Source organism: Lactuca virosa, chromosome 5 (assembly GCF_052849685.1).
Source record: "Lactuca virosa cultivar CGN04683 chromosome 5, Lactuca_virosa_CGN04683_v6, whole genome shotgun sequence".
In the NCBI taxonomy this organism is placed as follows: Eukaryota; Viridiplantae; Streptophyta; class Magnoliopsida; order Asterales; family Asteraceae; genus Lactuca; species Lactuca virosa.
Window position 1 is genome coordinate 349,287,436 of NC_136430.1, and position 22,292 is coordinate 349,309,727.

Sequence of the window (22,292 nt, forward strand, 5' to 3'; positions counted from 1 at the left end):
AACTCGCGTTTCCATTTTGAAAGGTTAGTTATCATTTATCAGTTATCAATTATCAGTCTTTAGTGCTTCCGAGGGTATGTCTAATTCTTCGATTTCCCGATTTACCCTTTCAGCTAAGGAATTGGAGAAGGAGATTAATTATCGAAAGGAAGGTGCTCTTCCATCTGAGAAAAGACTTGCTGTTTTTGACAAAATCTTTGCTGCATATCATGAAGCCGGAAGCTCCATTCGTAATGACTTCGATGATTTGAGTGGACTTGATAAAGTTACATTGAACGCAACCAACTGTTGGTTAGTATTGCAAAGAGTAAACTTAGCAAGACATGTGATGAAAAAAATGAAAAAGTTACAAAACCTGAAGAACTTGTGAGGTTGTATGATCTTCTTTTACAGGTAATCATTCATTTAATGTCTTTAAATGATAATTCTTTTGTTGCTACTGTTATATATGTTTTATTTTGTTGTTAATTTCAGAATACAGCAGATCTTTCTGACTTGTTGAGTTCTGGAAGAGACAGAAAATAGGAAGAAGTTGCATTATCTGAAGAATGTGAACTCAAAAGTTTGATCTTCCGAGCAGAAAGGTTTGCATAACATTTGATTTTGTAACATTATAATGTTTTACGAACACGCCATGGAATGGAATCATGAATTCCAATTCCGGGCAAACCAAACACCTCTTTATATTCATCAAGATTTTTATTTCTCCTTTTTTTTGCAGGTGTTTTTTCTTGGGTAAATCTTATAGTTCAGCTGGGAAGAGGACATAAGCATATTCTTTGTTTTCTCTTGCACGTTCTCTCTGTGAAAAAGCCCTAAAGAAAGTTCAAAGTGTGGCTACACATGATCAGGTGTTTACCCTTTTTCTGGCCTCTAACTTCAAACTAAATAAAATTTATTAATAAAATGATGTCTATTTTTTTTATTAATAATAATAGGCAATGGTGAAAGAATTGGAGACATTATATAAAGATTGCAGATCCAACAGCTGTATTGAACATGCAATGGGGATTATGGAACATGAGAAGGCTCCTAATGATTAGGTGAATTTTAGTAACTTTGGCAAAGTTTGGTCTTAGAATCACAAAATGTGATTAGGGGAATTTTATTAATTTTGGCAAAGTTTCAGTCTGAAATTACAAGGAGGTCCCTCAACGATTATAGATAATCAGACATTTCTTTTTATTTTTTTAGACATATCAATATAATCAATAAAACGACGTGTCTTTATGTTACTTTATAATATTTAATTTTATTGTGTTCGTTTTTTATGATATCATCTTAAATAATCGGGGTCCTTGATTGTGTTTTCTTTATATGTTTTACACCCTTAAATCAAATGTGTTAATTTAATAAACATATGAAACAGTCCAAAGTCTAAAACCTGCAAAAGACAGCTTTTTGTTTATTGAATAAACAATTATTTTCCTTTGTTTCTTATAATAAATTCATATTATTGGTAACGTACATTTAAGATTTCATTATCGGTAAAAAAACTAAAAAGGGCCTAAAATATATGACGGGTTGAGGGAAATACTCACTCTATTATTTTATACAAATTATAATTTGTGATTATATCCAGAAAAATCAAAATTAAAACATGTTTTGATCCCTAAAATAAATACAACAGGTCATAAGCAAATATAAATGTGTCATTGTATCTTTTTTTTCCTACCACTTGAATATCAAACCTGCAAGTTGACACAATACTAGCAATCAGCAGGATATCAAAGACATCACATGAACAGTTGTAAAATGAATCACTATAATTATCTGAGATTATCAAATGAACAGTTGCTGTACCTATTGATCATCTTCAAAACTGAAAAGGGTATCAGAACTATAACCATGATCTGAATAAGATATTAGCAATAAAATTATCATCATAATGAATTAAGAAGCAATTAATAACATAAAGGATACAACCGCTCGAGCATTATCATCTGAGAAGTCAAATTGGTAGCAGTTTAAATAAAGGATGTGGGTGGTTACAAAGGCGATTAAAGGAGCTGCAACCATGACATGTGTAGCTTCACTTTTTATACTGGAAGCTCTTAGTATTTATACTATTAGAGAAAATCCAATAACTGCTGCTACAGATGAGTAATCTAGCTTCTCTGTCATTTCCACATCCCTGAAGGGTAAAATGGTCATCTGACATTTCAACAAGAAAACTTACGTTGTTTCTTTTAATATGTTAAGTGGGAAATATGGTGCTTTATCGTTTATAAATTGAATGGTAAAATGGTCATTTACACAGATTCAGTTGTATGAGAGAAATGTGCAAAAGGGTAATCTTTGAAGATGTGGCAGGGATGAAAGCCAGGAGGAGAACATGCTTAATGCTTAAATCTCTAATAAACTTAAACTTCATTATTCAACGACGCAAGAAGAAAAGAAAAAAAGAAAGCAAACAAGATTAATTTCATCAATCTAAATGTAAGCTTTCAATGCATGATAAAAAATACGAACAAAAGCCTCCATCTCAATAGCAAACAAGATTACTTGTGCTATTATTTTAAATGATTGAGGATTATAAGGGCATTTAAGTCTTTTGCACCAAGCACAGATTTATAGTGACTCCAAGTACTATCCTGTTTCACCTTAATGGGTAGAACAGAAAGTTATACTTTTTGTCCCATTGACATCAATGTTTTTCTCTTCTGTTTGACAATAGGAGTCTAATCATTAATGTATCTACTTCTTTATGGACAAGAATCCCTGATTCCTTTGGTAATTGCAATTACTAAACTTTATAATGTCAATTTTAGTTTCAATTCGTTAGCATATTCCATTCCTGTGTCCATCACACAATCCAATTCCCTTATGTTTCTATCTCTCCAATTCAATATAGATCATAACCAAATATAAAAACCTACAATAAAGAATTTTTTTCCTTAAATAAATGTCAAAATAGAAATCATAACCAAATATAAAAACCTATAAAATTAGGGAGGATCTTTTTATAAAAATTGCAAAGAAATCTCACAGAAAACTATGATAATCACGAAAAAAAATAACAATTTTACCTTAAATAAATTTCACAATAGAGATTATAAGCAAATATAAAAGCCTATGAAATTAGGGACAAAAAATCATGATTTTGCTCTGTTAGAACATACCTCACCAATCCCTCTCCGTTGTCATTCCCAAGTCTCCGATTTCACCATCTTCTTCGTCTGGCACCAGTTGCTTACCCGCTGAGTCCCTGACTGGCACCCGATTATACTACTCTCCGAACCTCCGTCCTCCCTTGTTGCCGTCCTCTTCGCCAATTTCACTGTTTTTTGTTATTCTCCACCTCTTCTTTTCTCTTCAAAATTAGATCTTCAAGATCAGGTACGTCGCTATTATTTTCTTTTAAAAACCCCGTCTTCAGCGTCTTTTATGTTTCAGCGTCTTTGTATTAAGTAGGTTGTAAGTTTTAAGTGATAAATTTCAAAGATATGTGAATGTTCCTAAAATATCTAGGGCTAATAAGTTTTAAGTGATAAATTTCAAAGATATGTGAATGTTCCTAAAATATCTAGGGCTAATAAAGAAGTTTTTTATTGTAACACTTCAAGCTGCATGAACAAAGTCATTTATGTTGTTCCCAGATTTTGAAATTTATTTTATAAATATTATTATATTGTTCTGTTAAATTATATAAATTTATATTACTAAATATGTTTACATCAATGCTTTCAGTTTTAAAATCACCATTATAGTTGAAGATATTACCGGTTCGGTGTCACTTACTTTATATGATTCTGACGCAAAGAAGCTTATAAGAAAAAACGCACAAGAGTTGGTTCATCAGTTCTATGAGGTTATACATATTAACTTCATTTACATAAAACAAATTTATTATTTTGTATATCTATTTTTATAAACGTTCTTTTTTTTAGGATGGTAATAACGAAATTTATCCATCTGCTCTGAATATACTATTGGAAAAAAAGATGGCGTTCAAAATTCAGATTACACATGACAATTTGAAAAACAAAACAGAAGGTTATGCTATCTCAAGGATCACGTCTAACAATACAATCATTGATGAATTGGAAAAAATATTGAATATGGATCGGGTAAAATTCTTTACCCTCAATACTACAAAGAGTATACTTATTATCAATTAAATTCGTATGTAATGAAAGATTAAATTTTAAGTTTTTCTAATATTATTATCTTATTATTTCTTTCTTTTGCAGTTATCGTTATTGACTTCTGAACTAATTATTGAAATTCTTTCACGAACATCATTACAAACATTTGCTACTGTACGTTGTACAAATAAATATTATGGAAATCTAACATACAACAACTATGTTCTTCATAACTACAACCGTAAAAATAATGTGGTTTGTGGAATTATCGTTCAACAAAAAAAAAAACCATGGAGAAATATAGAGCGTCAGTTTGTTCCGTCTCCTGGTAGCAACAATCTAGACATTGATTGGCTACCACATACTTGTACTATTTTAGCATCATCATTGTGTGGACTCCTTCTTGCTGAATCCTATGATCCAGATGAATACGTTTCAAAGATTTTATTTGTTATCAAACCAACGACTACAGATACCAAATGGATACCTTTTCCGACCTCTGAATACACTGCAACAAAGTTTGTTTTGGTAGTTATCAGTTCGAACCCGTTACATTTCAAGGTCATTCGATTGTCATACACAAAACCATCGTAAGAGTTTATATGTAGTACATTTTATGTTATTAATTTACTTTATTATTTACTTATATGTTATTTTATTTGTAGTGATATGCCAAAGGAAAAAGTGGACTACGATTACTACAACATATAATTGTTTTCATCTACTACATGGCTATGGAGGGAGTTTCAAAATGTCCAGTTACCATCATCTGTTTATCCTGTTTTTGATGAGGCAGTTACATGTGGCGGTGTCGTATACTTCTTATTATCTAATGATACCATATTGCGATTTGATATTTATTCAGAAGAACATATACTCATATTTGCACCTTCTGCTATTAATGACTTCAAACCGTATGCATCGAGACTGATCAAGTTTCACGGAAAATTGGGATATTTCTCTGTAAGTGGAGATCGTTTGTGGGCTATTTGGGTTTTCATTCACAATCGGTGGGTTAAAGTAGATGTTACTACTTACAATGAAGGTGCACATGAATGGTGGGATTATAGAAACAATATCCTATATTTCTTTAAAGGAAATACGATTGAGTATGTGGTTCCGGCACATCCTTCTCAACAAGTTTTTTCAATCCGTTCTGATTTTGATAGAGTGACTATGCCAAGTAGATATTAGTGATTATATATATTTTAATTTGCATTCGAATATAGTTGTTTTTTTTGTAATGAACTATTTTAATAGTTTATATTACTCTATGATTTATTAGTTTTTTTAATTTATTCTTTTAATTGTTATGAGGTTAAAATAGCTATTGTAATGTATGTTAATGAATTTAAAATAACTATGATAATGTACTTTTAATTGTCATGCTTCCTATGATGTCATATATGTTTACAATTCTATGTTTTTTTATACGCTCCCCGCGTTTAACGCGGGTCATAATCTAGTATCATTATCAAAATACAAAAATAAATACAATTTAAATAAACGTATAAAATTTCATGGCGGGCATCTTTCTAATTATCGTTGGGGTTCGGTTGGATAAAAAAGCATGGTCATTGTATATTTGACACAAAATAAAATTTAAATTTTAAAACACGATGCATGGGTATATATATTAGATAAACCACATAGACATGAAACAACCCACAAAAAGTAAAATATTCATATGCGATACAATCGGACTGTGTTGGCCAAGTGAAATGTTTAATCAATAATTGTATTAATTACACATGATCAACGTCAAGGATGCCTTTTTAATAATTAGGGATGTTTAAAACAAACTTATGTGTTTTGTTTACTAGTATTCACTCGTTTATCTGGTTTCAAACGAAGTTTAAAGTTTTTTTAAAACTTATCTGATACCAACAACATAATAAAATGATAAATTACTTTTTATCAAAATCTTTTTTTTTTAGGTCAATAGTTAATGATGGAACAATTAAAAACTTTTTATTTAAATCAATAAAGGCTTTTAATATTCTTATATCCAAACTCTTAAAATAACTTATTTATCCATGTCAAACACTATTAAGTCAACAAACACTTCAATTAAGAAATCCAAACACCCCCCTAATATTATTTTAGTGTTAGAGTTATTTTGTTGAGATTTATCTTTTTTTAATAGTTACTCGTAATTAAATAAATTATTTCGAATTTATATTATCTCTTGATTTTCTTTTTGGAACTATGGAACATTAAAAAAACTAGCTAGGAGCTAGCAAAAGAAAAAAAATATTAATTTATGAGTGGATTTTGCATCATCCCATTCCAATCTCTACTAGAGTTACGATTCCTATAACAAAACCAATTAAAAAATTAAATAATTGATCATTCCTAAATGCGAATCTCCAAACAAAAGTGTGTTTCAATGTCACACACGTAGGAGGCCAAATGTAACTTGATCGTCCGAGACGAAGGGGAGGAAGATGGTTATCCTCTATTGGTGTATCTCCTGAGTTTGTTTGAATCCGAACTAATCATCTGTGACGAGAAGGATGAAGATTAGACCATTTCATTTTGTGACATCGACTCTAGCTATGTCATGAAACTCGTCTACGACACCAGTGATGAATGTGACACTCTTGAAAAAGAAGTGGGTGTTGATAATCAAATCTTATCTTTAAAGTTCGATCATTACCGGAACCATGTCCTATAATGTCTTTAGTAAGTTATCAAATGCTTTATATATTATTTTAAATTGATCTTCTCCCTAAGGCTACTTGGGAAATAAAAATTGAAACAAATTATGAGTATATTGGTAGCATCTTTGATCGTGAGTGCTTTCATGTTTGGTATACTTGTATTAGTTTTAAAGTTTGGAAGTTTTTGCCATTTGGAAAAGTATATGAGAGGCATTACATGAAAAATTCTATAAGCCAAACCAGTTTCTGTTTTTCATTAAAGAGAGAAAGAATACAGGCCGATCATTTAAAAGAGAACCTAGCTAGAAAAGAGGAATAAACTAGGAAACTCAAACAAGGAATAAAAATAGAAGATATGACAGAATATATCCTTTACTCCCCCTCAAGATGAGCATGGAGATTCCGAATGTTCATCTTGACAAGAAGGGAGTGTAGCCTGTCTGAACCCAGTGGCTTGGTGAGAAGATCTGCGAGCTGATGATGAGTGTGGAGCCAAGTTGGAGCTATTTCTTTGGTCTCTACTCTTTCACGAACAAAGAAGCAATCCATCTCCACGTGTTTAGTTCTTTCGTGAAAGATAGGATTGTGAGCAATGTGTTTGGCGGACTGATTGTCACAAAAGAGAGGAGTGGCTTCTCGAACATTTATGCCAAGTTCCGACAATAACCAACGGACCCATAAAATTTCGCTCACAGTGGTGGCCATTGCCCGATATTCTGCCTCAGCCGAGGACCGGGACACAACTGACTGCTTCTTTGACTTCCATGAAATAGGTGCGCCACCCAAAAGCAACAAATAACCTGTCCTAGAACGTCGAGAGTAAGGGCAACCAAGCCAATCAGAATCACTATAAGCCACCAAATCCAGTGACCCTTCTCGGGGTAGAAGAATACCTTGACCCAAGCTTGTTTTGAGGTATCGCAAGACACGCATCGCTGCATGCCAATGATTAGTTCTGGGGTCTGAAACAAACTGACTCAGAACATTTACTGAGTAAGTGATGTCTGGACGTGTCGCTTGAAGGTAGAGTAAACGACCTACAAGACGACGATATGTGTTAGGGTCAACACGTTCTTCCTTATCTCCTTTATCAAGTTTAAGGTTCTGTTCCATAGGAAACTTGCAAGGTTTGCAGCCAAGCATGCCTTCATCTTCCAAAATATCCAAGGTGTACTTTCTTTGGCTCAAAACTAAACCTTCTTTGGCTCAAAACTAAACCTTCTTTGGTACGTGATACCTCGATGCCCAAGAAATACGTTAGGCTACCAAGATCTTTGATGCTAAACCGAGCATCAAGGTCGGATTTGGTGCTCTCAATCTTTGTTGTGTCATTACCAACAATAATGACGCCGTCGACATAGATGAGAGCCGCAACAAAGCTGGTCTTGGTTTTGTAAACAAATAAGGAGTGATCTGCATGCGAAGGTTTGAAGTCCATATCTCGTAAAGCGGCTGTGAATTTGTAATACCAGTTTCGACTAGCTTGTTTCAAGCTATACAAGGATTTTTTTAGCTTGCACACCCGATTGTTGCCTTCCTTACCGAATCCTTGGGGTAGTTTCATGTAAACATCTTCCTCGAGATCACCGTGCAAGAACGCGTTGTTCACATCCAATTGGTGAATGATCCAGTTGTTTTTGACGTCTAAAGTTAAAAGAATCCGAACAGTGACCAATTTGGCCACAGGGGCGAAGGTATCATGGAAGTCGACGCCCTCCATTTGTGTGTAGCCCTTTGCCACAAGACGAGCCTTGTGTCTTTCTATGGATCCGTCGGGTTTGAATTTTATTTTATAGATCCACTTGGAGTCGATGGTACGCTTTCCTTCCGGTAAGGTAACAAGTTCCCAGGTGTTATTTGCTTCCAAGGCTTGAACTTCCCTTTTCATTGCATCACACCATTCTGGATTTTGAGCTGCTTGTTTAAAACTTTTGGGCACATTATGGGTAACAATAGCAGCTAGAAGAGCCTTGTGAGAATAAGAAAAATTATTGTATGAGATGAAATTGGAAAGGGGATGTACCGTAGAAGCAGCGTGACCGGCAGCGGGAGGCGCATGATCAATCGATGGGGGCAAATTGATTTCGTAGTCCTGATAGCGGATGGGCTGGACGCGCGTGCGAGTGGGCTGGACTACATTTGGAGGCTCCGAACGATTAGGGGAGCTGTCTGGGCTCGGTGTGTGTACCTGTTGCTCAGTGGAATGTGGGCTTGGCATGTGGTCCTGATGCACAACGGAATGTGGGCTTGGGACGTGATCTGGTCGGGTTTGACTAGGCTAATCTGGCGAGGAGACTTGGGCCTCATTGTTGTCACTTGTGGGTTGATTGGTGTGAGGAGTGGGTTGCACCAAATCGGTATCTTTTTCTAGTTGGAATAAATCATCAAGTTCTGAGTTATTGTTTTGTTTGAGGGTGTGCATGGGAAATTGATCTTCAATAAATCGGACGTCTGTTGAAACAATGATCTTCTTATTCTCTAGATCGAAGATTTTATAACCTTTGGTACCTTGTGGGTATCCAACAAATATTCCGGGTCTTCCACGTGGTTCAAATTTATCACCCCCTGTTTCCACGCTACGATGATAAATCAAACAACCAAAAACTCTCATGTGTTCATAGGAAGGCCTTTCATTAAATAGAAGCTCATAAGGAGTGGCTCCATGTAAGACTTTTGAGGGCATTCGGTTTATCACGTACGTGGCAGTCAAAATACACTCACCCCAAAAACTCTTAGGTAGGTTAGCTTGGAACCTTAAGGCCCTTGCGGTCTCAAGAAGGTGGTGGTGCTTGCGTTCGACCACCCCATTTTGCTGCGGGGTGTGGGGGCAAGAGGTTTCTAAAACGATACCTTCTTCGGTGTAAAAATCATGCATGACATTAGATATGAACTCGCCACCATTGTCACATCTAACACGCTTGATTTGCCTTTCAAATTGAGTTTTGACCATCTTACAGAAATCCATGAGGCAGGTGCTTGCCTCACTCTTATGTTTTAGTAAAAAGGTCCAAACCGCCCTACTGTAGTCGTCAACAATAGTTAAAAAATAAAATGCCTTGTTAGTTGAGGGAGTCCTATATCTCCCCCATATGTCACAATGTATCATATCAAAACAAGAGATTGTTTTTATTTCACTAGTAGGAAAGGGTAGCCTAGTGTGTTTCGCCTTTAAACAAGCATCACAATTTAAAATGTTCTTATGAGAAGGAATAAAATCTAAACGAGAAACTTTCTTGGGTGAAGGATGTCCAAGTCTCTTGTGCCAAGTCTCGAAGGTTGTCAAGAGAGCTTTATTTGTCTTCATTGCCCCCATGCGATACAATCCTTCAACGCGATTACCCGCTCCAATCAAGTGCTTCGTCCCCAATTCCTGCATAACAAAGAAACCAGGAAAGAAAGTAACAGCACCGTTAAGCTCATTGGTTAATCTGCCATCCGAAAGAAGATTATAATTGAAACTTGGCACAAGTAGAACTCCTCGAATTCTAATCCCTCCAGCAAGATCATGATCTCCTTCACCCACAACAGGTACCCTGTCACCAGTGGGAACAACAACGGGTGTACTCTTTGGGTTGTGGGTCTCGTTTTTAAGAAAATTTCTTTTATAGGTCATGTGTTCGGTGGCACCCGAATCGGCCACCCAACTGTCAGAATTGTTAACCTTACCTGCCATATTCGCTCTTGGCTGAGACGTATTTTCTGCCATACCTCCGTTGTCCTTGAAGTGGGTAACAAACATGTGGTACTGCTCATCCGTCAGACCGGGAACAGGGTTGGCAGCCATCGCAGCCTTCGGTTTCTCTTTGTTCTTCGTTCCAGGCCACCATTCGGGATAACCATTCAGTTTAAAACATCCTTCCTTCACGTGTCCTTCCCTTTGACAAAAACTGCATTTTTCTTTTTTTTCTTTATCAGCTCTTATGACCCTGGTGTTTGTCTTAGACGACATCAGATTATTTTGCTTGGTTTGTGACTGTCGTTGCGTTTTTTGAGCACCATAGTTGGCTTGAAAGGCAGCGGCTTCCGACCCCGACCTTTTTGATCCGCCCGTAATTGCCCTTTGCTGCTCATTTTCGGCTACCAAATGATAAGTCGCACCAAGAGATGGTGCTGGTTTTGTGGCAAAGATTTGGGTTCGAATGACAGAGAATTCATCATCGAGTCCCATTAAAAATTCATAGGTTCTTTCTTTCTCTTTTACTTCATTTAATTGCTTTCCAATTGAATAGGTGCACCCATCACATTTACATCGAGGTGTAGGCAAAACAACTTGGAGTTCATCCCAAACAGATCTCAATTTGGTATAATAATTCGAAACAGACATACCTCCCTATCGGGTTGTGTTTAATAGTTGCTTCAATTCGTATGCCCTTGGTGTGCCTTCTTTCTCAAACCTTTCTTCAAGATCTCTCCGGATTTCTGACGAGGTGTTAGCGTATCTCACGCTCGTGCGTATCTCCTTTTCCATAGCCGTTGTTAGCCAGCCCTTGACCATGGCATCCGTACGGATCCAGGCCATGTGCATGGGTGAGTTCGTTTCCGGTTTCTTGACGCTCCCGTCGATGAAGCCCATCTTGTTTTTCGCCAAGAGAAAGTTAATCATCTCTTGCTTCCATTCATTGTAGTTGTTGTCGTTCAATATGTCATTCACTTGCATCTACTTAGGATAGTCAGATGGGTGAATGTATAATGGCGAATTGGTGTCAATGGCTTCACCTTCCTGTTTCTTTCCTCCATCGCTATTTTCTCCGCTCATGGTGGCGTGATGATCTGGTTATCGGATGCAAATAAGCTGCTATGATACCATGAAAAATTCTATAAGCCAAACCAGTTTCTGTTTTTCATTGAAGAGAGAAAGAATACAGGCCGATCATTTAAAAGAGAACCTAGCTAGAAAAGAGGAATAAACTAGGAAACTCAAACAAGGAATAAAAATAGAAGATATGACAGAATATATCCTTTATTACAGACAAAGATTCGATGATGCATGTTTTAGTAGGAGAGATGATGCAAGGTATTTCAAGATTACTTTTTTTTTTTTAATAATTATGATTATTTTATTGTTAAAAACTTAAAATTATGTTGTCTAGATTTATATTTCTTAAATAGTTATGTCTTAATTAGGATGGTAAATATCCATCAATCATTCTCATGCATTCAACCCTTTACAACAAATCGTCATCACATCATCTTTTATCTGTCTTCCTATTACATCCGTCGTGTCATTGAACTCATGAAAATGATATTTTTTTCATTCTTTTAATCCATATTATTTTGGTATAAATAAAGAAACACAAAGTAAAAGATGAAAAAGAAGAAAATAGAGAAGGAAGCCCTGAAAGCACAATCCGAAGAGGGCTCAAAAGCTTCGTACTGGGATACCCAAGGTAGTGTTCCCTTAGGTACCTCACACCAATCAATTCTTCCCGAACCAATACCGTCCATGCTTAGATAAAATGTTTATAGTTACTATTATTTCTTAAGATTGATTTATATTCTAAATTATAAGTCATAATAGGGTTATAAATGATTAGAAATAAGGCAGCCCTCATACAATTACTTTTAGGAGATTATGAAATTATGAGTTTGAGTTTTTATTAAACTTTTATAAGAATTAAAGATAAAGTTTATAACCATTTCAAATTCAAAATTCAAATTTGTATCTAGTTATTATTATTTTTTTTTAATAAATTTTCAGATTCTTAAACCGAGTTGACATAAATATAAATTTTTATTATTTACTAGTTGTAAGACCCATGTATTACACGTGTTTATTCAAAATAAATAAATAAATAAATAAATAAACATGAAGATCTAACAATTTAGAAAATTTAAAGTTATAATAAAAATAGAAAAATATTTAATTATTAAAATTGAAGTATTTATTTATCTTTTAAATTTAAACTAATAATTTAAATAAATAAACAACTAAAATAATTTGATTCGATTTAAAATTTAGAAATTATAAGGAAAGTTGCACTAATGAATTGAATATATATTTATTATTACATTTATTATATTTAAGTATTATATGAAATTTAATAAAATAGAAAAAACCACAAAATAACACATGAGTATAATTTAATCTAAAATTACCACAAAATGATATGTGACATAATACATAATAACAAGTGATAAAATTATTTTTATTTATTAGGAAAAATAATATAAATATTTTTTCTTAATTCACAAAATTCATGTAAAACATCTCTTTCTACAAGAATGGAAAAAAATTTCTTTTTCTAGACGACGGGTTTGGTCTTTTCACAAAAAGCACTTCAAATAAAACTTCTTTTACGTGAAAAAAGCTAAATGTCTTGAGATCTTTTTATGCCTCTTTTTCTTAGTATTTAAGTGTAGTCCCATCGGTCCATATTTTTAGGTCTTAAAATGCATATATATACCTATATATCCACCTTTGAATGATTCAAACTTTTTAAAAGAATTGGTCAACAAGGCTACTTTTGACATTTCACCAAACTCCCCCATTCATCATTTAATGAACCACATTAATTAATTAAAGCCACCTGCCCCAATATTTTATTAATTTATTTGTTTCTCGTGAACAATTAAGGGTGTTTGTTCTGTTGCTGGTAGAAGTAGAACCGAATCAAATCCCTAATTAAAAGATAGAACTTGATTTTCCATTTTTTTGATTCGATTGGGTTGAAAATAGAAATTAAACTCGTTTTTTAGTTCAGATGTCTATATTTTTTTTTTGTAAAATTAACTGGAAGTTTGTTAGCGGATAGTTAGAAATTGAATGCTGGAAGTTAATAATTGAATTTTTTTAAAACATTTAAAATTACATAAATTAATTTATTTAAAACACGCCATTAATTTTAAATAGAGGTTATTAGGTCAATTAGCAAAATTATAAAATAGTTTTTTTTAAACATTATTTGATGTAAATCTTGGATTTAAAGTTATTTGTTTTAGCTAAAAACTAAAAATTAATGTTGCCTATAGAAGTTTTTTTTTCAGACATTTTATTAAAGATAAAAACCAGAAGCTTTAAAAAACTATTTTTCGAACATGTTCTTTCGAACTTTAATAACTTATATATATATATATATATATATATATATATATATATATATATATATATATATATATATATATATATATATATATATATATAGAGAGAGAGAGAGAGAGAGATTACTATGTTACACAGTTTTTTATTTTTATTTTATTTATCTTTATATTGATTTTTTTATTTTTTTGTTAAATTGATTTTGTTATATTTCATTTAGATTTTGAACACAACTACAAACAACTACATATAAAATATATTTGCAACAAATTTGTTCTAGAAAACGTAAAAAAATAACATATGTAAACAATGATATTATTATATTCTCTTCAAAAAAATGATATTATTATATTAAGTTCATAAATATGAGCAGTTGCCAAATATTTATTTATTTGTTAATTTATGATTATGATTATTTGGAAATAAATTTAACATATAAGTATACAAAACAAGTAATAATAAAATAGATAGGTTGAGGCGTTGAGCCATCAATGTAAGCTAAAGGGATTAATACTTATCCTTGAGATTTTTTTTCTCATTTTGCTTATGTTATTAATTATATATGATAATTGTAGCTAATTATTTGTTAATCTGTCTATTTAGAGAGCTCCCTGTTTTCAAGTATAGACATGATGTGGTTCGGGATGTTCTCTTTGATGCTTGTCGGCGTGCTGGTATTTCTGTAAAGAAAGAAGCGCCAATGAACTTTTTGACGGACCCGCAGGATGGCAGGTCCACACTTAGACCGGTTGACATTTTGGTCTTTGGATGGATAGGAGGGAAGCATGTGTGCGTGGATCTTACTGGGGTCTCTCCTCTCGTTGGTTTGGGGAGTGGGGGTTTCACAGCTGTGCATGCCGCTTTGAAAGCCGCTGCGTGCAAAGTGGTAAAGCACGAGAATGCATGTATAGAAAATCAACATGTGTTTGTTCCTTTTGCATTCGATACATTTGGTTTTCTCGCACCAGATGCGGTGGAGCTCCTTAATAGAGTCCAACGGGTCATGCATTCTAATGTTATATCTCCTAGATCCACAAATGTTGTTTTCAAAAGAATTGGTTTTGCCATCCAGAAAGGCTAGCGGCGCAGCTTGTTGCCCGTTTGCCTTCAATCGATATGTATTGAACTATTATAGTAACATAAAAGTAGTTACAACTAAAGAGGTCTGCATACTTTCTCATAAACTATTCCGGACGTGTTCGATAAAATTAGCTGAAATTAATAGATTTTATTTGTTTACGAGTGTTTGGAACAGTAACTGGAAACTTTTAAAACATGTAAAATTAAATAAAATGACTTATCTAAAAGAGTTTATTTATTTATTTATTATTTTTTTTTTGGTAAACTCTATTTGATGTAGTTTTTAGATTTTCAGTTTTTAGTTTAGCTAAAAGATAGAAGCTCTTGCTAACGAACGCATTTGTTTTTCCGAGCTTTTTCTTAAAAGCTACGTGTTCAACATGTCTTTCATTTAAAGATTAGATTATTATTTATATATATTACATTTTTATGCTATGATATCTAGCTGACTAATTATTTGTAGTTCTGAAAAAATGAACATAAATGTTCAAAATTAACTCGACTCGACATATTTCAACATGCATTACAAAATTACTTGTTTTGATCTGAATATGTTATGGCCCGTTACCAAACTCATCTTTTTAACCAACATTATAATAAATTATTATAAAAACCATCATAAATAGTAGCCCTTTTACTTAAGAGAATGACGACTCATTTATACAATGTACTTTATATGTACTTCTTTTACCAAAGTACACTACACATTGGATTGCTTACCAATTTATACTACTTTTATAGTAATGTTTCAGTTTAATTGTTTGGTCAAATATATCAACTTATTCATGCATAATTAGTAACTATTGCTAAAAAAAATTGAAACACCATTGCATACATTTGACTAAAAAGTTCAATTAATTACATAAATTGATAAAAACATATAAGTTCACTTCGTTACAAGTCACAAACGTATTTTAAATCCTATTTGTTCTTCTTTACAAGCAGTATATTAGGATAATCATTTCATGATATTCTAATTATTTGTTCAAAATAGTTTCTTGTTTGTAAATAAAATGTTTTTTTAACACTTTAATGCCAATAAATAATTTATTTTATCGAAAAAGGAAAAATTAGTTATTGTTTATCAATGAGTCGTGAAGCAAAAGAAAATCACATTTATATAATAGTATTTCATCCGCTAAGCCATGTATGATTTATTCACAAATCACAAGTAAAAAATATATACATATCCATACAATTTTTCTAGATCATTTATTCATAAAGAAATTGATAGTCATGTTGGTAATAGAATTTAAGATATATAATTACTTCTTCTTTTTAAGTGATCATAAGATAAGAAAAAACATGCATGACTCACTCCATGCATCTTTCATAAAAAGATATCTTAGGTTTGACGACATTTATGGGATTGTTGACTTTTTGACTAATTCATTTGCACTTTCTTCCTCCCTTTGACTAATTTGCGTTACAAGGAGACATAACCAGTTCACAAAGCAGGAATAAGTGGGAATGATCAACAAGATTCACTTGACCTTTTTATTTTATTTTATTTTATTTATTTATTTTTTTTCATAAAGACAAAATTACAGTCCCATAAGGGAGGAGGGAGTCGTTCCCTCCCAACCCACCGAACCCACTGCCACATCAATTTTTCTCTTTTATTTTTCTTCATCTTTCCGAACCCACAACACACGGAATCCTATCTTTTTGAACCCACTCAACCCACTCAATTAAAAAAAAAATAGAAAACAACTAAGGTATAAGTTTTAAAACACATGGTATAAGAGAAAATAAGAAAGAGAAACGAGAGAGAGATGATGAAGTGAGTTAGTGAAACCAATCAACCCACTCGTTAGAAAAAATGATGTGGCAGTGGGTTCAGTGGGTTGGGAGGGAATGACTCCCTCCTCCCTAACAGAAACCTAGTGGTTAAAAAATAAAATTTCATACAATACAGTCCCATAACAGAAACCTAGTGGTTAAAAAATAAAATTTCATACAGGTCGAGGGTTAAAACCTGAGCACTACCAAAATATTTATAACTTTTCATGATTGGTCTCCTTATAGGTCTCTTAGATGTTGGTTTACTATTTTCTTACAATGACAAAATTACATAAATAGTCCTTACGGTTTATCAAAAGTCATAGGTTTTGTTCATAACTTTTTTTTTGATAAGATGGTTCCTAACTTTCTATGGTTTTAATTTCTTGAATGATTGGATTTTACCCGCTTATATATATATATATATATATATATATATATATATATATATATATATATATATATATATATTATCTTTTATCACTTCTCAATGCAACAAAGAGCCCATAATACCTCAAAACACACCATTTGGACTTGGGAGTTATCCAAACTCCATAAGGGGGGGGGGGGGACAAAGTTACTAACCTAGATTTAACATGTACAAAAAATAAAGTTTTGAACTTAAATAATTATAGAGCTTTAGATGGGTCATAAGAAGGTAGAAACTTCAAGGTTTGCTTCACTTGACACCAAGGATGAAATCCACACCTTCAAAAACACTCAAATATCACACACTTAAGCTCAAAACACAAGAATAGAAGCTAGAGTTTGAGAGGTACGTTTCTGGGGTATGTATGATGAGAAAATGAGGTAACCCTAAGAATCATATTCCTTAAATAGGGCTCAAGGCCCGAGGTCTAGGGGGTTTGGACTGATTGTGGCTTCGTATCGTGATCCTTACTCTGGTCGTGACGTGACTTGACATGTGGATTGGGGCGCTACACTATAATAGATGCGTCGTGACTACATGTTTTTCCCCAAAACCTCATACTTGAAATCCTTAAAAATACAATTTAACAAATTTGGAAACGGGTGTTACGTTTTACCATAGCCCTAATACGAAATCAATTTGCATACAAAAAAATGTAAACAATCTTGAAAAATCTTATGCCAATGAACTCAAATCTCAATGACCAATAAAATCAATTTGTAGAGCTAATTACAAAAACCCAAAGAAATACTCATGCAAATCCTTCTACAATTGGTGTTTCATAAAAGACTTAGTAGGAGAATACTACAAGTGTAGTTTCTTTTTCTTTTATTGGTTAACTCATAAGGGAATCCACTTATTAGCTTATGTTTGTGAGTGAAATCATAGAACTAAGATCATAGTTGGGTGTAAAAGGAAGAATATGTGTTGTTGGAACCTGAAAGTGAACCTCTAGAAATCTCTAACTCTTGAAGATCCGAAGTCAGACTTGAGTCCGAAATGTTTTGTGGTACGAGATGAAGGTAGAGTACGAAGTGGAGAATGTTCAGAGACGAAGAAATGATCCGAGATCATGTGTCAGTCTATGCATTAATTATTCTTGTCTTTTGTATGATGTAACATTTCATAGGACCAAGTCTCTTTTGTTTATTTGGATAATCAGTATGTCAGAAGTAGTGTGATTATCCGGTCCTTTGTCTGTTAATCGGTTTGTACGATGTTCATCCTTGACTATTTAAGGAGTGATTGAATGACAAGAATATTATAGATTGTTCTTCCAAAGATAGTATATTCTCATATTAACTCTCTTTCACCTTTCTCTTATATCAAACTCTTTCAAAACATTCTACATGTTCATTTATTGTCTTTACCTTGATTATACTCATAGTTCTACTTTTATTACTTGAAATACTTTGTTGATTTCTCTCTTCAGTCTCGACTGGTCTTGCCAGACTTGACTGGAACATATAATTATAAGCAGACATTGATCTTAAGCATTATCTCAAGGTTTGAGTTTTCAAACCTTGTCCCTGCGCATAATATCATTATTCTCACAATTGATATCAAAGCTTGAGTGGCTGTCCTTTGAATCCATAAGAACAAATTATAATTGATTCGAGATTACCTTGGTATTTCAATCATTTATGTGTTCAGGATAAAAGTTCTTCTATATACCACTTGTGTTCAAGATATCTTAACTTCAATGACTGCTTCTAATTCTCAACAAATGTATTCAATGCAAATAGCAAATAGCGTGGGTTGCCCTTCTCGTGCCCCACTGGTAGTTATTGAAGAGTATGATCACTGGAAAGTCAGAATGGAAAGATTTTTACTTGGTAAAGAAAAATGTGAAGCTATCTGGAGATCCGTTAAAAAAGGTCCACATGTTCCAGTTCGAACAATTGTTAGAGATGCTACTACAACTCTCATGGGACAAGATGAACAACGTCAAGCACCTCTCACTGCTGATGACATCGAAAAGCTGTATGCAGATCAAGCTGCCTTTTCCGAAATGGTGTTTGGTGTTCCACCTTCTCTCTTTGAGCACATTAAATTGTGAAAATCCGCTAAAGAGATTTGGGACACACTTCAAGACTTGTTCGAGGGATCAAAAAACATGAAGGATAAGCGTCTAACCTCCGTTGTCAACGAGTTCGATACTTTCACTAGAACTCCTGGTGAATCAGTTGCCTCAGCTTCAAACAGATACCGAATCGCCGTCAACAACATTACAGCTCATGGGATAGTCCGAACTCCACTTGAATACAGCCTCAAGTTCATTAACAGCCTCGGAAAGGGATGGGTAAATGTGAAATCGTGTCTTCAGAGTAATGGATCTCTGAAAAAGCTGAAGCTCTACCAACTATTCGATGAGCTTCAAGGTCATGAATCAAATGTTGCACAAACCCTACGAGAACTCATAGGAGGACCTCTAGCTCTTGTCAGTTCTTATGATCCTCAGATTCCGAACCTCGCTGTCTCGGAGCTCTTCACAACTGTTGTTCCATATATCCCACCTATTCAACCCTCACCACCAGCCTTACCTGCTCCTACAAACAACAACTATCAATTAAATGGTGACCTCAACCCTGAAGAAATGGACTCTGAACTCCTCTTCCAACATGAGTTTGCTTTGCTTTCCATGAGATACAATCGTCCTTTTAACAAGCCATATCACAACTGTTTCCATGCTCCTCACAAAAGTAATCCTCAACCATTCAACAAACCTTCAGAAAACCCACAAGCTTACAAACCTAACCTTCCTACACCAAATCACACCTCAGAATCTTCACAGACTCCGAAGTCAGACAAACCCAAGATTGTGTGTCACAAATATGGTCATGCATACCATTTTGCCAAAGACTGCTTAGCTAAAGTCACATAGAATCCCAAGATTAAGGACTCTGCTTATTATGCACGTCGAGCTCAAGAAATGGAAGAGAGTGAAAAGGCTTTTGTTACCACTGTATCAAGAGAAGTGGAAGGGTATTGGTCTTCTGGAGATGATGATGACGTGAGTACTGGCAGAAATATGTGCTTTATGGCTAGACAGACAATTGAATGTGATGAAGGCTACTGGTCATCTGGATCAGAGGGAGATTATGAAGATGCCGAACCAAACTACTGCTACATGGCTACCAACGATCCACGTGGTAGAAACATCATTCAACAGGTAAAATTTATGATGACTGATAATAACTTTGATTTGTCTCTTTGCGAACCATATCTAACCCAGATCCAATCAGATATGAACATCATTTACAAAGCCTATGAGCCAGCCATAGAAGCCAGTGAGAAGATGGAGAGTGAATTAAGTCGTCTTAGATTACGTTTCGAGGATAAGAAGTTAAAAAATAGAGTCTTTAGAACGAGAGCTTGTAATGTCAAAAGATGAATGTATCATTATTAAAGACAAATGTAAAATCACTTATTCTGAAAGAAATGTTTTAATTTCTGACAACAAATGTCTTAATGCTAAAATAGATGTTTTGCATAATTCCATTGACAATCTTGAAGCAAATGAACGGATGACTCATAATTTTCGTCATCCTTGGTCAAAAGCTCCTGGTCTCGGAAGCGAGTTTCCGAAACCTATTGCTCGTCCCTTGAAGGAGTTGCAAAACCTAATTTTGATGGGAGATGTTCCGAACCACAAACATTCGGACACCCCTGTCTCGCCTTTCTCACCCCTTCCTGAAACTTTTAACCAATTTGCATCACTGATTCCTGAGTTTCAGCCTATAGTTGTCAAGTTTCCCGATTCAACGCCTCTTCCGCCTCTGACAAACCTGGACCTGAATCGGACCTCGGAATCCCACTCTAACATTCCAAACACTGTCGTTCAAATTCCAAACCACATTCCTCCTAACAACTGTGTTGTAACGACCGTCATTTGAGGTAATTAATTATTAAATATTTCTTAAATTATCGTTGGACTAATTATGGATAAAAGGACTATTGGAGTGGACTTAAGCAAGCGAGCCGAGAATTTGGGCCGCCCATAAGACGTACGTTGGGCGTAGAGGCGCATTGAATGCGGTGGACGGCGCACGTACGCACATCGTACCACGAGTACGCACAGCGTACGTGAGCAGATGCCAAAAACCTAATTTTTAGGGTTTAAAACATATAAATACCCCATTATAGCCACCCCATGGCCTCCTTACCAGCCCCTCACCCTCAGAAACCCTAAATACCCTCTCTTACTCCATTTTTGTGTGTGTTTGGCATTTTGAAGCTTGGTTTGGTGAAGAAGAGCTTGGAAGAAGAGAAGAGAAGTTGGAGAAGAAGAACTTGAGTATCTTGAGCTCAAGGATCTGGGATTATCTCATCTTTTGGCACTCAAAGAAGGTATAAAGCTTCAAACTTTCCTCATAGAAGCTTAGATCTATGTTCATGGAGATTTGGACCTTTTTAGGTCCAAAGGTTGGAATTTTATGATGCAACTTCATTTTTAAGCTTGAGGTTGCCACCCTCAGAGCTAAATGCATTCCTTTAGCAATAAACTATCAATCTTTAAGGTCAATTTGTGACCATGCATGAGATCTATCCATTTTCATGGAAGTATGTTACTATTTTGAGTAGTATTTTCCAAGTTTGGATTCATTTGGTGGGCTGCAAGCCACCAAGTAACCGACTTTATGGATTAAGACGTTGAAGAGGACTTGGATCTATAGTTATAGCCTCTGGAGTTGAGTATTAAGTGCTTAATGGGAAAAATGGCTTAACATGGTAGTATGCTGGGCGTACCAGCTAGTACACGCAGCGTAAAAGCCACACAGCAGGTACGCGCTGCATACGGAGGAGTACGCCCCGCGTACTCAACAATATTGGGATTTTCATCTTTTGGGCCTCAGTTTGGGCCAACTATTGGACTAATAAGCTATTGGGCCTTAGTGGGCCATCAGAAGTTAGATTTTGGGCTAAGGACATGGTTGGGCTTAGGGAAGGCCCATTTGAGAAATTGGGCCCAATTTAGAAAATTGGGCCATTAGTGGGCCTTTAGCGGGCCACTAGTGGACTTAAAAAGATTAATGGGAATTGGGCCTTGGATATGGTCCAAAATTAGAGCAGGGGTAAAATGGTCATATTACCCTTAGAAGGATTCTCAGTTTTCTGACTAAGCATTTATGTATAGAGTTAGTCGGGGAGTCGTGGTAGCAACCAACATAGATTCCTCACGCACGAGTTCAACATCCAGTTTGAGAGGTGAG

The 22,292-nt window shown here is 34.6% G+C and overlaps 1 long non-coding RNA gene and 1 pseudogene across 1 annotated transcript; one reads left to right on the forward strand and one right to left on the reverse strand.

Annotated features, from left to right (window-relative positions):
- Positions 1-270: 270 nt before the first annotated feature.
- Positions 271-1,032, forward strand: LOC145111926 (uncharacterized). Its single transcript, XR_013710375.1, has 4 exons — positions 271-393; positions 475-584; positions 722-851; positions 939-1,032. It is a non-coding gene; the product is annotated as an uncharacterized LOC145111926 (long non-coding RNA).
- A 6,091-nt stretch (positions 1,033-7,123) lies between these two features.
- On the reverse strand, positions 7,124-7,864 carry LOC145113388 (secreted RxLR effector protein 161 pseudogene; annotated as a pseudogene).
- Positions 7,865-22,292: the final 14,428 nt, after the last annotated feature.